This window comes from Acomys minous (assembly GCF_964271855.1).
Source record: "Acomys minous genome assembly, chromosome: 18".
Lineage (NCBI taxonomy): Eukaryota > Metazoa > Chordata > Mammalia > Rodentia > Muridae > Acomys > Acomys minous.
The window spans coordinates 47,037,456-47,050,461 of NC_140501.1; the positions used below are offsets into that span (position 1 = coordinate 47,037,456).

Below are 13,006 nucleotides of genomic sequence, written 5' to 3' on the forward strand. Positions count from 1 at the left end.
AGAAGCCACAAAAATAATTGTATGGTTAGGGCTGAATACAACAGGGGGAACTGTATTAAGGGTTGTGGCATTATGAAGGTTGAGAACCACTGCTCTAAGACACTATTTCTCTTTCCCACTGTGCTTCTGCCATCTCTACTAGGTGACCCGTGGTGCCTGAGGGTGGCTGAATGGCTCAGTTGGTGAGCTGCTACATAGTTTGTGATATCAAGAAATTAAAAGACAGCTGGGCATGGTGGCGAATGCCTTTAATCCCAGCACTCAGGAGGCAGAGGCTGGTAGATTGCTATGAGTTCGAGGCCAGCCTGGTCTACAAAGGATAGCTGAGGCTACACTGAGAAACCCTGTCTCAAAAAACCAAAATACAACAACAACAATTAAAATACAGCATTTTGGGCCGGGTATGGTGGTGCTCGTCTTTAATCCCAGCACTCGGGAGGCAGAGACAGGTAGATCGCTGTGAGTTTGAGGCCAACCTGGTCTACAAAGCAAGTCCACGACGGCCAAGGCTAACACAGAGAGACCCAGTCTAGAAAAACAAAAAATAAAAAACAGCAACAACAAAAAAATAAGGTTGTTTTTTCATTCTGCAGGCATTAGAAATAGGCTTTGTCAGTATTAGGTGTTGAAAAAGTATATGAGACACTGATTAAACAGAATCAATTCTGTTTCTCCCCTTTATTTTTCTGTTAAAAACATTAAAAACCAAACCAAAATTAATCTTTTATGCTTTCATAACTATAACTTTAGTTTGCTTTATAAATATTTTTACTTAAGTTTAAAGGCAACTTAAGTCTTTTAAACTAGGTTTTGTTTGACTTTCCTCGATTGCTCCCTAATATAATTTTGGCTTAACATTGTGTTTTAAGAATAAATAGCCAGGCTTAGTGGTGTATGCCTTTAACCTCAGCATTACGGAGGCAGAGACAGGAGGACCTCGGAGTTAGAAGCCAGCCTGATCTCATTGTGAGTTTCAGGATAGGCCAGCCAGGGCTTCATAGTTGAGACACTGTTTTGGAAAAAGAAGGGGCGGGGAGTAATTAACAGCTGACCACTGCTTTGCCGTCCTTGTTGTCTTCCTTGTGTGAGGAGAAGAGCAATTGTTGAGGAAGGATGTTAGACTTGAGGGCTTCTCTACCCCAGCTAGTTCCCAAATAATCGAGACAGAGGCCTCTTAGATGTACAAAAGCTTTAAAGCACAGTAACTGGGCAGGTCTCAACCGTCTAAGCTACACACCCGATGTTGCTTGCCACAATAGTTCCTGTATGGGCTGCTTCTGTTCCGTCAGGCCAGCCCCATGGCCCTGGGCTCGTGGTCTGTACTGCGCCATGGAGACCGCCCTCCTCCTCTCAGGCTTCCTCTCCTGTTACGTCTTCCACTTCCTTTCCCTTCTCCTGGTCCTCATCTGACCCCAGACCTCAGCTCCACCTACTTCTCTTCTGCCCAGGTACAGGCTTCAGTAGCTTTAGTAACCAGTTGACTTTTGAAGTAGGTAGAGCAAGGTTTAGACAAGAAAGCCTGGGGACATGAGGATGTGCTCCTCTGGGCGGCAGTCAGATCGTGGTGGCCAGTAATGAGCATTAGAATGCACAGCACCAGACCAAGTCCCAACAGTCAAGTGCCTGGATGATGCAGAGCTTAGTTCCACATTCACTGCTCATTAGTGACAGTGCTTTCATGGTTTGGTTTTCTAATCCTTAAAATTGAGAATATCTGTTTTGTTTTACACACACACACACACACACACAGAGTAAGGGCTCAGCAAGATGGTTGAAACATGAAAATGTTGAGGTGCCATGTATACCAGAAGCTAATGAGCTGCTTGTTTTTTCTAGTATGACCAGAACTTTTGAGTTCAAGTTTTACTCTGCAGAGTTCTACAAACAGTATTTTCAGGAAGTATTTGGTGTATTAGAAAGTCTTAACAGTTTTCTTTGCAAATAAAATATATGCAAAACATTTTCCACTCAATCTTTGTTTGGAAGGGGGGTGCTTTCGAGGCAAGGTTTCTCTGTGTATCCTTGGCTGTCCCTGGACTCTTTGTAGACCAGGCTGGGCCTGATCTCACTGTGATCTGCCTGCCTCTGCTTCCTGGTGCCACTGCACCTGGGCTCCACTCATTAATCTTTCAGAGCAGTCCCTGCCTTGGTTCCTCTTTGCAAGGGAATGCTGATCTGTTCTATACACCTGTAGCTATTGTATCCATAGTGGGAGAAAAATGTATAAAATGAGTGAACTAGCTCTTAAGTCGAAGACAACTTCTTTTCTTTTCTTTTTTAAAAAAGATTTGTTTATTATTTATACAGTGTTCTGCTTGCATGTACCCCTGCAGGCCAGAAGAGGGCACCAGATCTCATTATAGATGGTCGTGAGCCACCATGTGGTTGCTGGGAGTTGAACTCAGGACCTTTGGAAGACCAGACAGTGCTCTTAACCTCTGAGCCATCTCTCCAGCCCCCAGAAGACAACTTCTTTACAGTACTGAGAAACACCTGTTGAGGTCACACTAGATTTTAGGGCCTGTGCTCCGTGCTATTTTTGAAGTCCTGCATAAACCTGTTGGATATACCATTGTTCTCTCATTTTACAAATGAAATTCTTCTTGAGAATTACTTCTTTTTTTCTCCCTTAGTTTTCGAGATGGCTTAGGTGCTAGTTAGTAGAAATACAAAGTACAGTATGTATTTTGTTATCAACCTTGATTTTAAAAAAAGTTAGTGTACATTTGACAGATTATATGAACCAGACTATAGCAATGTTAGGTATCATTTCTCTTTTCCTTTTCAGAACCCACATCTTAACATATATATTTTTACATATAGATAACTATTTCTAAGTGACTTTCTCTTTCCCCAGTGAGGGGTTAGTTTAATTGACTTAAGTGTGTATAGTCTTCTCCAGTAAACCCCCAGCCACATGGTGGGAGGGGAGGACTCTTCTACTCAGGGGCAGATGCTAAGCAGATGTTTCTTAAGTACCCTTCACAGCACGTGTAAGAGTTTTCTTAAAGTATAATTACAAATTGAGTACCCAACCCCCAAATTCAAGATGCTCCAAAATGTGAAACTCTGCTGCCACCACGATGCCACAGACGCCAAGCCTTCCCCCAGTGTGTGGAGTGATATGCTACAGCTAAGATGTAGGTAAACTGAAAACACTGGCTGTAGTAACCTCAGGCCCGTATATAATGTATGTAGAAAACACAGTGAATTTTGTGTTTAGACTTAGTTCCCCTTCCAGGATGCCATGGTGTGCGCAGACATTCTAGAGTCTGACATGGAACCACTCCTGGTTCTAAGCATTTTGATGAAAGGAAGCTGTATACTGTGTGCTTTGAGAGAAGCAGGAACCTGAGGAGAGGTTGTGTCATGTACTTCAAAATCAGCCTGTCTTAGTATTTGCTTAAGCGAAAAGAATTCGTGCTGTCATTTTGTTTAAATTTTCTGGATTTGTTTTGGTTTTCTTAATATAGCCATTCTCAATTACGGTTTTAGTCTTAAGACTTGGTTTTTCCCCCATGTGGTATTTTCATTTATAATGCATTGTGTATATATTATTTACATTTTAGCATAATAGTTAAGAACCTTTCTGTTTTTTTACATATTGTTTGGATGAAGCACAACTACAACCTGAGAGCAGTATTTTAAAATAAGATATCAGATGCCAGGTGGTGCACGCCTTTAATACCAGCATTTGGGAGGCAGAGGCAGGCGGATCATTATGAGTTTGAGGCCAGCCTGGTCTACAAAAAGAGTCTAGGACAGCTAGGGCTAACACAGAAAAACTTTGTCTCGAAAAAAACAAAAACAAAAGCAGACAAACAAAAGGAAAATATTGGGCTGGAGAGATGGCTCAGAGGTGAAAACTACTGGTTGCTCTTTCAGGGGTTCTGAATTCATTTCCCACCAACCACATAGTGGCTCACAACCATCTATCATGAGCTTTGTTGCCCTCTTCTGGCATGTAGGCATATATGCAAGCAGAATACTATACATATAATAATAAAAAAAAAATTAGGAAAACGAAAGTATCACAGTATGGCATATTTCATTTATGTATCTGTTACTTGAAACTTAGCTAAGATTGGCTCTCTCATGTGGTTGAGTAGTCAGTCCTAGGGCAGCAGTTCGCAAGCTTGTGGGTTGCAACTTCTTTGGGGGTTGAACGACTCTTTCACATGGGTCGCATTTCAGATAGCCTGCATGTCAGATGTTTATAATGTGATTCATAACAGCAGCAAAACTACAGTTATTAAGTCGCAACAAAATTAATTTTATGATGGGGGAGGTCACCACAACATGAGGAACTGTATTGAATGGTCCCAGCATTGGTAAAGCTGAGAACCACTGTCCTAGGGTAAAATGTAGGAGTCGCTGTGTCCCTCTTGACCCACTTTTTAGGTTGTGTCCAGACTAGTGTTTCAACTGATGAAATAACATCTCAATTTAAAGATAGACCAAACTTTTTCTGGAATTAACTATAGCCTCCTTTCTCTGCACATGCATATTCTGTCCATACCCTTGCCTACCTCCTTGCGTCTCAGCACTGTCCAGTTTTGTACCATGAGGGAAGGGCATGCTTCCTGCAGGCTGTGAACAGCACTGCTGCCAACAGCTTTGAACTGAAAGAGCAGAGAATCAGGGTTTCAGGCATTGTTGGTGGTGAGGACCCTGCACACCCTGCCGAAGGCAAGTGACAGCAGCAGGCTGGGGCTGTCTTTTGATTGTCTTTCCTAGTTATAGAGAAGCATGCCACTTTACCACAGTGACCCCTGATTCCTCCATGTACAATGGAATAATAATAATAACACCTGTCCCTTAGAAAAGGTGGTTAAAAGATTAAAAGGTAGATCTTATTTCTTGTGGCGAGGAGAATGAGTGCCGTAGAATATTTATATCTACAACTTTGACAGATAGAGTTATTGTTTTGGTTGTCACCAGGTTTCTATTTCTTTTTTCCCCCCGTTATTTGCTTATCATTTGCTGAAGAGTTAAAATGTCGTAGATGCTTGTAATACACACGTCATAAAATGAGTGTCATAATTCCTTATCTCTGGGTTTACAGACTAGGATGGACGATAAGGTCATGTATATAAATACGTGTTTAAAAGTAATTAAATAAAGTACCACTTCTCTTAACTCCTCTTACTTGTGTGATCGTTTCATGTATGTATGTATGTATGTATGTATGTATGTATGTATGTCAGCGACTGATTTGTGAACAGCACTGCTGCTAACAGCTTTGAACTGAAGGAGCTGAGAATGAGGGTTTCAGGCCCTGTTGGTGGTGAGGACCCTGCACACCCTGCTGAAGCCAAGGGACTGTAGGAGCAGAGCCCAGCCACAGAGACATTACTAAGAAAATGCGTGTAGTTCTCCTCCAGTTCACCTGTATTTACAGAAACAGGCAGCAGGCCGGTTTGACCCAGAGGTCTTAGTTTGCAGAGTGTTACATCCTGTGTTCTTGGCTAGTACAAACTTACTAGGAAATAATAATTAACAAGTGCTCTTTCTGGCCTGGGTGCTGTTGCAAACATTACACATGAGCTGTTTATTTAGTTCTCAGGCATCTTAGTTAGACATCATGCCACCATTTCCAAAGTGAGGTAACTAATATGTTGAAGACCATAGAGCTGTTGGTGGTGATAAGGGCTTTGAGCCCAGGCAGTAACAGAACCTGGGTTTCTTGTTAGTGCCAGTTCCAGTGTGCATCCCAGGAATGCAAAGATTCAGTCTTAGGAGACATTAATGTAGTTTGCTATATAGATTTAAGGACAAACTGTAATTACCTCATTGGTGCTAAAAATTTTACTATGTTGAAGTCCAGGTATATAATAACTCACTATTAGGAAATATTAATGTATTTATGGATTTTAGGAGCAACCATATTTATGTCTTTGGTGCTAAAATTTGTTTTCTTAACTTCAGTTACCAGGCCAGGCGGTGGGGGCGCACGCCTTTAATTTCAGCACTTCGGAGGCAGAGGCAGGCAGATCTCTGTTAGTTTGAGCCAGTCTGGTCTATGGAGTGAGTTCTAGGACAGACAGGGCTACTCGGAGAGTTCTTGACTCAAAACAAAAACAAAAACAAAACAAACAAAACAAAAAATCAGTTACCAGTCCTAATAACTTATAGTCAGCAAGAAATAATCTTATAAAAATACACCATCAGGGACTTATATTGAATGTCACAGTGAAATGAAATGTTAGCAGCACTTCCATTAAGACATAGGAACATTAACATTGGTCCAGAACTCATAGCTGATTCATTAAGAAAGAATAAAAATAACTTGTAAGTAATAGGAGAATAGCACTATTATTATGAGTAACTGATATGATTGTACACTTAGAAAACACAAAAGTGATGGGTTGTGATTTGGCTTTAGAACACTTGCCTGTATAGCTGACGTCATGGGTTCTGTTCTCAGCAGCCCCATCACTATTACTGCCACCCTGACCACAACAACCACAAAATAGAAAAAGGAGTGATGAGATTAGACATTTTTTTTTAAAAGCTTAGTGGGAAAGTATATAGTTTCCTCATCAATGAACACACACACACACACACACACACACACACACACACACACACAGAGATACACTATAGTAAACTGAACATGATTTAATTGGTTTCAGTAAATTTCTGGCTATGAGGTTAATTTACTAATGTTTTTATGTACCAACAGTGACTGACTTATGAAGTAATTAAGAAAAAGAGCAATCTTAAGTTATAGAGTACTTAAAAATTTACAAAATGTATAATTAAATGATGAAACGATGAGTAGCTGGAGGAACATATTTTTGAAATTGATGACTCACTAATTACTACAAAGTGGAAGTTCTTACTGTATTAGTTTATAAAACCATTGTTTTAATTAGAAATTTAATGTCATTTGAAAAACGAAACTTGCAAAATTGAAGGTTCAAGTATTGAGATGGGGGAAACCGTAGGGGCACGTGGCCAAACACATTTCAGGACTAAACACAAGGGAGAGCTTACTAATCAAAGGCAGAACACAACTCACTACGAAGCTTTTAAAAAATATTGATTTACTTTTATGTGTGAGTATTCGGTGTCCACACATATTCAGTGTCTGCAGAGGCTAGAAGAAGGCAGGCGATCCCTGGGAGCTGGACTTACAGTCAGCCATAAGCTGCCGTATGGGTGCTGAGGCTTGAGCCCTGGCCTTCCAAAGCAGTGAGAGATCTTAACCATGAAGCAGTTCCTCAGCCCCTAAAACCTTAACTTTCTGTTTTAACTGAAAGGATTTGGGCTGCAGACAAACACACTGATCAAAGAGACAGACTAACATTCAAGAGAAAGAAGATTTGGTGAACTGTTGAGTAATAGAAAAGTTAATTTTTAAGTAATGTAGGGAAGTCTGCCATCCAGTTGGGTACTCTGAGAATTTAAGTTCCAAGTGAACTAAAGATGCAGCAGGAGGAGGAGAAGGAGGAGGAGGAGGAGGAGGGGGAGGAGGAGGAGGGGGAGGAGGAGGAGGAGGAAGAAGAAGAGGAAGAAGAAGAAGAAGAAGAAGAAGAAGAAGAAGAAGAAGAAGAAGAAGAAGAAGAAGAAGAAGAAGAAAGACCAAATGTTGAACTTTTTTGGTGGTTTTTTAAAAAGCCTTGAGGTGAACACTAAACTTTGGCATCATTTTAAAAAGGCAAGCGAGAGACTAGAGCGCAGTACTCGCCAGGTCACAGAGCATTTACACTGAAGCTTTAGTTTGCCTATAACGAATATGACAAAGATAGTTTCAGAAATAGGAAAGAATGTGAACAATAAATTCATAGAAGTAAAAATGTAGAGATCTTGGGGTTGGAGAAATGATTCTGTGGTTAAAACCACTTGCTGCTCTTGTCGAGGGCCTGGGTTCAGTTTCCAGCCCCATCCTGGTGGTTCACAGGTATCCACAGCTGCAGTTCCAGGAGACACAATACGCTCTGTTGACCATTGTGAGCACAGACTGCAGCCAAACACTTATAAGTCTATAGAAATTAGAAAAATAGAGATCTTATAAAGCCTTGAGGCCTTATCCATAGAGCTTGAAAACGTCAGTGAGAGATGACTTAAAAAACAACTTTTAAGTAAAACTAGCAAATTATTATAAAATTTTAATAGTGTCACACTGGAAAGCAGGCACTCATAAATTATTGAACAGAGTATAAATAGCTTTATTTATTTATTTTTTGAAGAAAGTTTGGCAGTTTCTGTGTACTTTAATCAATACATTTTTGAATCATATCCATATTGCAGAGAGAGAATATTGAAATTACATGGTTATACCTGCAGAGGAAGATATACATAATGAAAACTGCAAGTGTGCCAGGTGTGTCAGAAGCCTTTAATCCCAGCATTAGTGAAGCAGAGTAAAAGGGAGTCTCTGAGTTCAAGGCCAGCCAGGGTTACGTAATGAGATTTTGCGTTAAAAAGGAAAAGAGAAAAGAAAGAAGAGTTTTGGGCTGGAGGGATGGCTCATCAGTTACACATGTTTACTGATCTTGCAGAGACCCAAGGTCTGTTCCCAGCGCTCATGTCAGATGGTTCACAACTACCTTCAACTCCATTTCCAGGTGACCCAGTGCGTGACCATAGCAGTAGAAAGCTAGGCACCATCAGACACGTGGAATAGAGCTGTGGAGGTAATTTTTAATGAAAATCTTCAGTAGTTTACACGGAAAACCTAAGACAGTCTTCCATGTGGCTTTATTTGTACCAGAGCTATTCCAGAGTACTTCTTGCACATGCAGAAGAAGAGGAGTGGTCCCCCCACAGCTGCGAAGCTCTAGACAGAGCTTGGGTGTGGGGACAGTAAGCTAAAATCATGCTGTATGTGTATGTTCATGACAGCAGGTACAGCCTTTGTGGTGTAACAAACCTGGTAGCAAAACAGAAGAGGGTTTTGTTTGGGCAATTCTGATTGGTCCTTTTCCAAATAATTTTCTTTGTTGGGCAGTTTTGGTTTATGTCTTTTTTTCTGTGTTTTTAAGTAGTTTCTCTCACTTGCAAAAGCCTCTCAGGTGGTATTTTTAGGAATAACAGTATCAAGGCCAGTGAGATGGGTCAGCAGAGAAAGGCACTTGCTACCTATACCAATCTCTAGTACACATACACACACACTCACACACACACACACACACACACACACACACACACACACACACACACTATAATAATAAGAACTAATAGGACTAGAGAGATTGCTTGGCCACTAAAGGCTAAGACTCATAAACAAAATGTCAAAGGAAGTAAGAATTTCAGCATAGTGATGGGTCTGAGTTGTGATAAAAACACATTTAAAGAAGTAAAAGTTATACCAGTGATTTTTAAATAAAAAAAAATATTCACTTTACATCCGAATCATAGCCCCCTCCCTCACCTCCTCTAGGTTCCACTATCCTTCCTCCTTCCCGCCTATGCCCCCCCCTCATCCTCAGAGAGACAGAGCAGCCCTCTCCCCTGTCAACTGACCCCAGCCTACCAAGTCTCTTCAGAACTGCCTGCATCCTCTTCCTCTGTGGATTTATACCAGTAATTCTTAATTTTTATAAATTAACTGATATCCAAGACAATATTATTACTTTCATTTGTAGGCATGTGTGGTCTATGCATGTATGTACGTACATGCCAATACATGTGCAAAGGCCAGAGGAGGATTCTGGGTGTTGTGCTCTGTCATTCTCCACCTTTATTCCCCTGAGACACCATCTCTCATGGAATCTGGGGTTTGCCTGGGTCACCAGAGGCCAGCTGACTGGCCAGCAAGTCCCACAGTCCTTCCATCTTTGCTCCCAAGAGTCCTGGAACTGCTAGGGTGACAACCCCACCAAGGTTTTTGCATAGGTGCTGAGGGTCTGGGCTTCATGCCTGTGCAGCAAGGACTTTCTTTCCTGTTCGACTGTACCTTTTCAGATGTAGCATTCTGAATTGTGGGACTGTGGCTGCAGCTCAGCAGCCGAGTGCTGTTGAGCCCACGTGCAGTCCTGGGTTCCACCCTGCTACCACACACAAACTATGATTGTGAATGTTTTCCATTTTTCATATGCCCTGACCTTTCATAGGAGTCTAAGCATCCTCTTCAGTTGTCAAAGTTCTTCCTTCCTCTCTTTCTTGGTGCTGGGGAGCAGATCAAGGGCCTCAGGCATGGAAGACAAGTTCTGCACCACTGAGCCAGCCCCAGAGCTCTAAAGACAGTTGGTGTGAAGACAAGAGTGTTTAAGAAGCAGATTGGCAAGAATGATGTGCTTATGGAAAATAACTTAGCCCAGGCCTGGTTAGAGGTTTATGACAGAACTGGGTTGTTTTGGAAAGCACTGCATTGCGTTACTGTGTTCTGCTGAGAAAGGCTCAGTGTCACAGAACATCCAAACAAGATTTTCATGTAATGACATTTGCTCTTCGCAGGTAACTGGTGAGGTTAACAGTGTTAAGTATGTGAAGCTGTCCCGGCACTGCAGCCTCCGCATAGCTGTGCAAGCTGCTGTAGAGTCAGGCAGCGCAGCTTCAGCTGAAGTCCAAATTCACTCAGACAAGACAAGGCCCGGAACTTGAAATTCTGCAAGAACAAAGTGAACAACCTACAACATAAAAAGTGATACTTTTACAGAGGCCTATAAAATATCTGCATATGAGAATAGAATTGACCCAGGTATAATTATGTTTTGAGTCTAAAAGTATCTCAGATACTTAGGGCTATGTATAGGATTTAAGATAATACTACTTAACACTCGGGAGGCAGAGGCAGGCGGATCGCTGTGAGTTCGAGGCCAGCCTGGACTACAGAGCGAGTCTAGGACAGCCAAGGCTACACAGAGAAACCCTGTCTCGAAAAAACCAAAAAAAAAAAAAAAAAAAAAAAAAAAAGATAATACTACTTAAAAAAAACAGCAGCAACAAAACACAAACAATAACCATTTAGTTGCTTTCAAGTGGCCAGTCTCAGTCCTTTAATGGCCTGGGCTTTGCTCTCACTTCCATTGCCTGTATCGTGAATCTCATAGTTTCTTTAGCTTGCTTTTATTTTGGTGGTTTTGTTTGTTTGTTTGTTTGTTTGTTTTTAGAGACAGGCTCTTGCTGTGTAGCCCAGATTAGCTACGAGGATGGCCTCTGTCCTCCTGCCTCTGCCTCCTGAGTGCTAGGATTCGGGTGTGTGTCACCATACCTAGCTTATGTGGACCAGAGTGTTTCTGAAATGACTTTTTTATCAAGCATTCTTTGGAATTAACTTGATTCCGAATCAGTATTTCACCATAGTGTGGTTTTGTTGTGGAGGAATGGGGACTGACTGTATTTCTTGAATGCAAATTAAATGCTGTTTACTGAATCCGACTAAGGAAAGCAGAAATAATGGCTTCCAACACTGTCCCACCCATCCTACATGTACCCCGTTTCTTCTTTCTGGTAGACAAGGAAGTGGAGATGAATGGGGTAAATTTGCCGTGAGTAAACGTGTTAAGACATGCTTTATGATATAATTGATATTTTATAGGTTTTTAATCTTTTCCTTTAAATGGAAATTTCTTAAGGTTAAACTTACTGTTTTCTAAAACCGTGGTTGTAATCACTGGCCTATACTCAAAAATGTTACCTCACCATGAAAATAATTTTAGTTATTGAAATAGCATAAATTCATAGATAGCATGTAGCTCATGAAATGTCACCATGAAATCCAAATTAGCATATTTACAAACACAGATACTTCAGGTATCAATGGGCCAGGCAAGGTGTGATGGCACACGCCTGTAATCTCAGCACTCAGGAGGCTGAGCCAGGAGGAACACAAATTTAATGCTAACCTGGACTCTCTAGTGTGACGCTGGCTCAAAACAACAGCCATAACAGTAATAGACAAAGAAATATTCTTATTGCACATGTACTTTTTATACACTCTACAATTAATCGAACAACTTTCTCCTAAAAGTAATGTCTGAGAGAAATAAAACTAAATGATACTATTTATAAATAAAATGCACAGTAAGTTAACATAAAATCTTCTAAACTTGAAAACCTTGACCAAGTAAAGACACCACAAGCCCCAAGACCAATTAAAGAGAGCATCAGGAATAGCTCCACAGGTGACCAAGTTTTTGTCTCTACAATTTGTACTTATTTTGCCTATGGCGTGCAGCCACGTGTCGTAGAATCTTGGATTAGAGGCCCCAGGTGGCCCCAGAATTGTATTAATTCTGGCTTAAAGATGGCACATTTGAACAGAACTCATTCTGGAAGTTGCTACTAACCCCAAGTCTTATACTGAAATAGAAGCCAAGGAATTGTTTCATTTATTCAAAGTAAGTGAATAAATAGCTTCAGTTTTTCTTTTAGGTAAGGGCATAATAAGAGCAGGCTGATTTCCAAAGTAGTGAAGTCTGGAGCATACTTTAAAAAATAGTCACAATTTAAAGTATAGCCATTTATGTCCTAGTAAATATGTTTACCATTCTCCTGACTATTGGGTACACTAAAAAATCACAAATGTAGGTCTCTTGTCATTGTTAAATAAAAAGAATTGGATTTGCTTTTTATTTTGAAACAACTAAAAACTAGACAGAATGCCTTGGACAGTAGACATCAGACAAAAGAGGGAAAACAAAATAAAATTGTGATTGGTTGAGCTTCCTTGAGGAGCTTGCCAGGTACAGTACAGGCCAGGGAAGCCCCGGCAGACTGATTTGAGATCCAGCTGGCAGTCTAGGAAACCTCTGAAGATTATAATGTGCAGGTCAGAGACTCCAAGATGGAAGAACTGGGCGCTGGAGAGATGGCTCAGCGCTTAAGAGCATTGGCTGCTCTTCCAGAGGTCCCGAGCTTAACCCCCAGCAACCACATGGTGATTCACATCGGTCTATAATAAGATATGATGACCTCTTCAGGTGAGCAGATAGAGCACACATACATTAACTAACTAACTAAATAAATCTTAAAAAAAAAAAAAGGAAGAACTGCATAGAAATCTGGAATGGTTCCCTTAAATAGTCAGCCATAGTAGTAATAAATGCACACATTT

The 13,006-nt window shown here is 40.9% G+C and overlaps 1 protein-coding gene across 2 annotated transcripts in view; it reads left to right on the forward strand.

The window, feature by feature from the left end:
- Positions 1 to 13,006, forward strand: part of FNDC3A (fibronectin type III domain containing 3A) — a 156,172-nt gene that overhangs the window by 5,805 nt on the left and 137,361 nt on the right. The window lies entirely within an intron of this gene.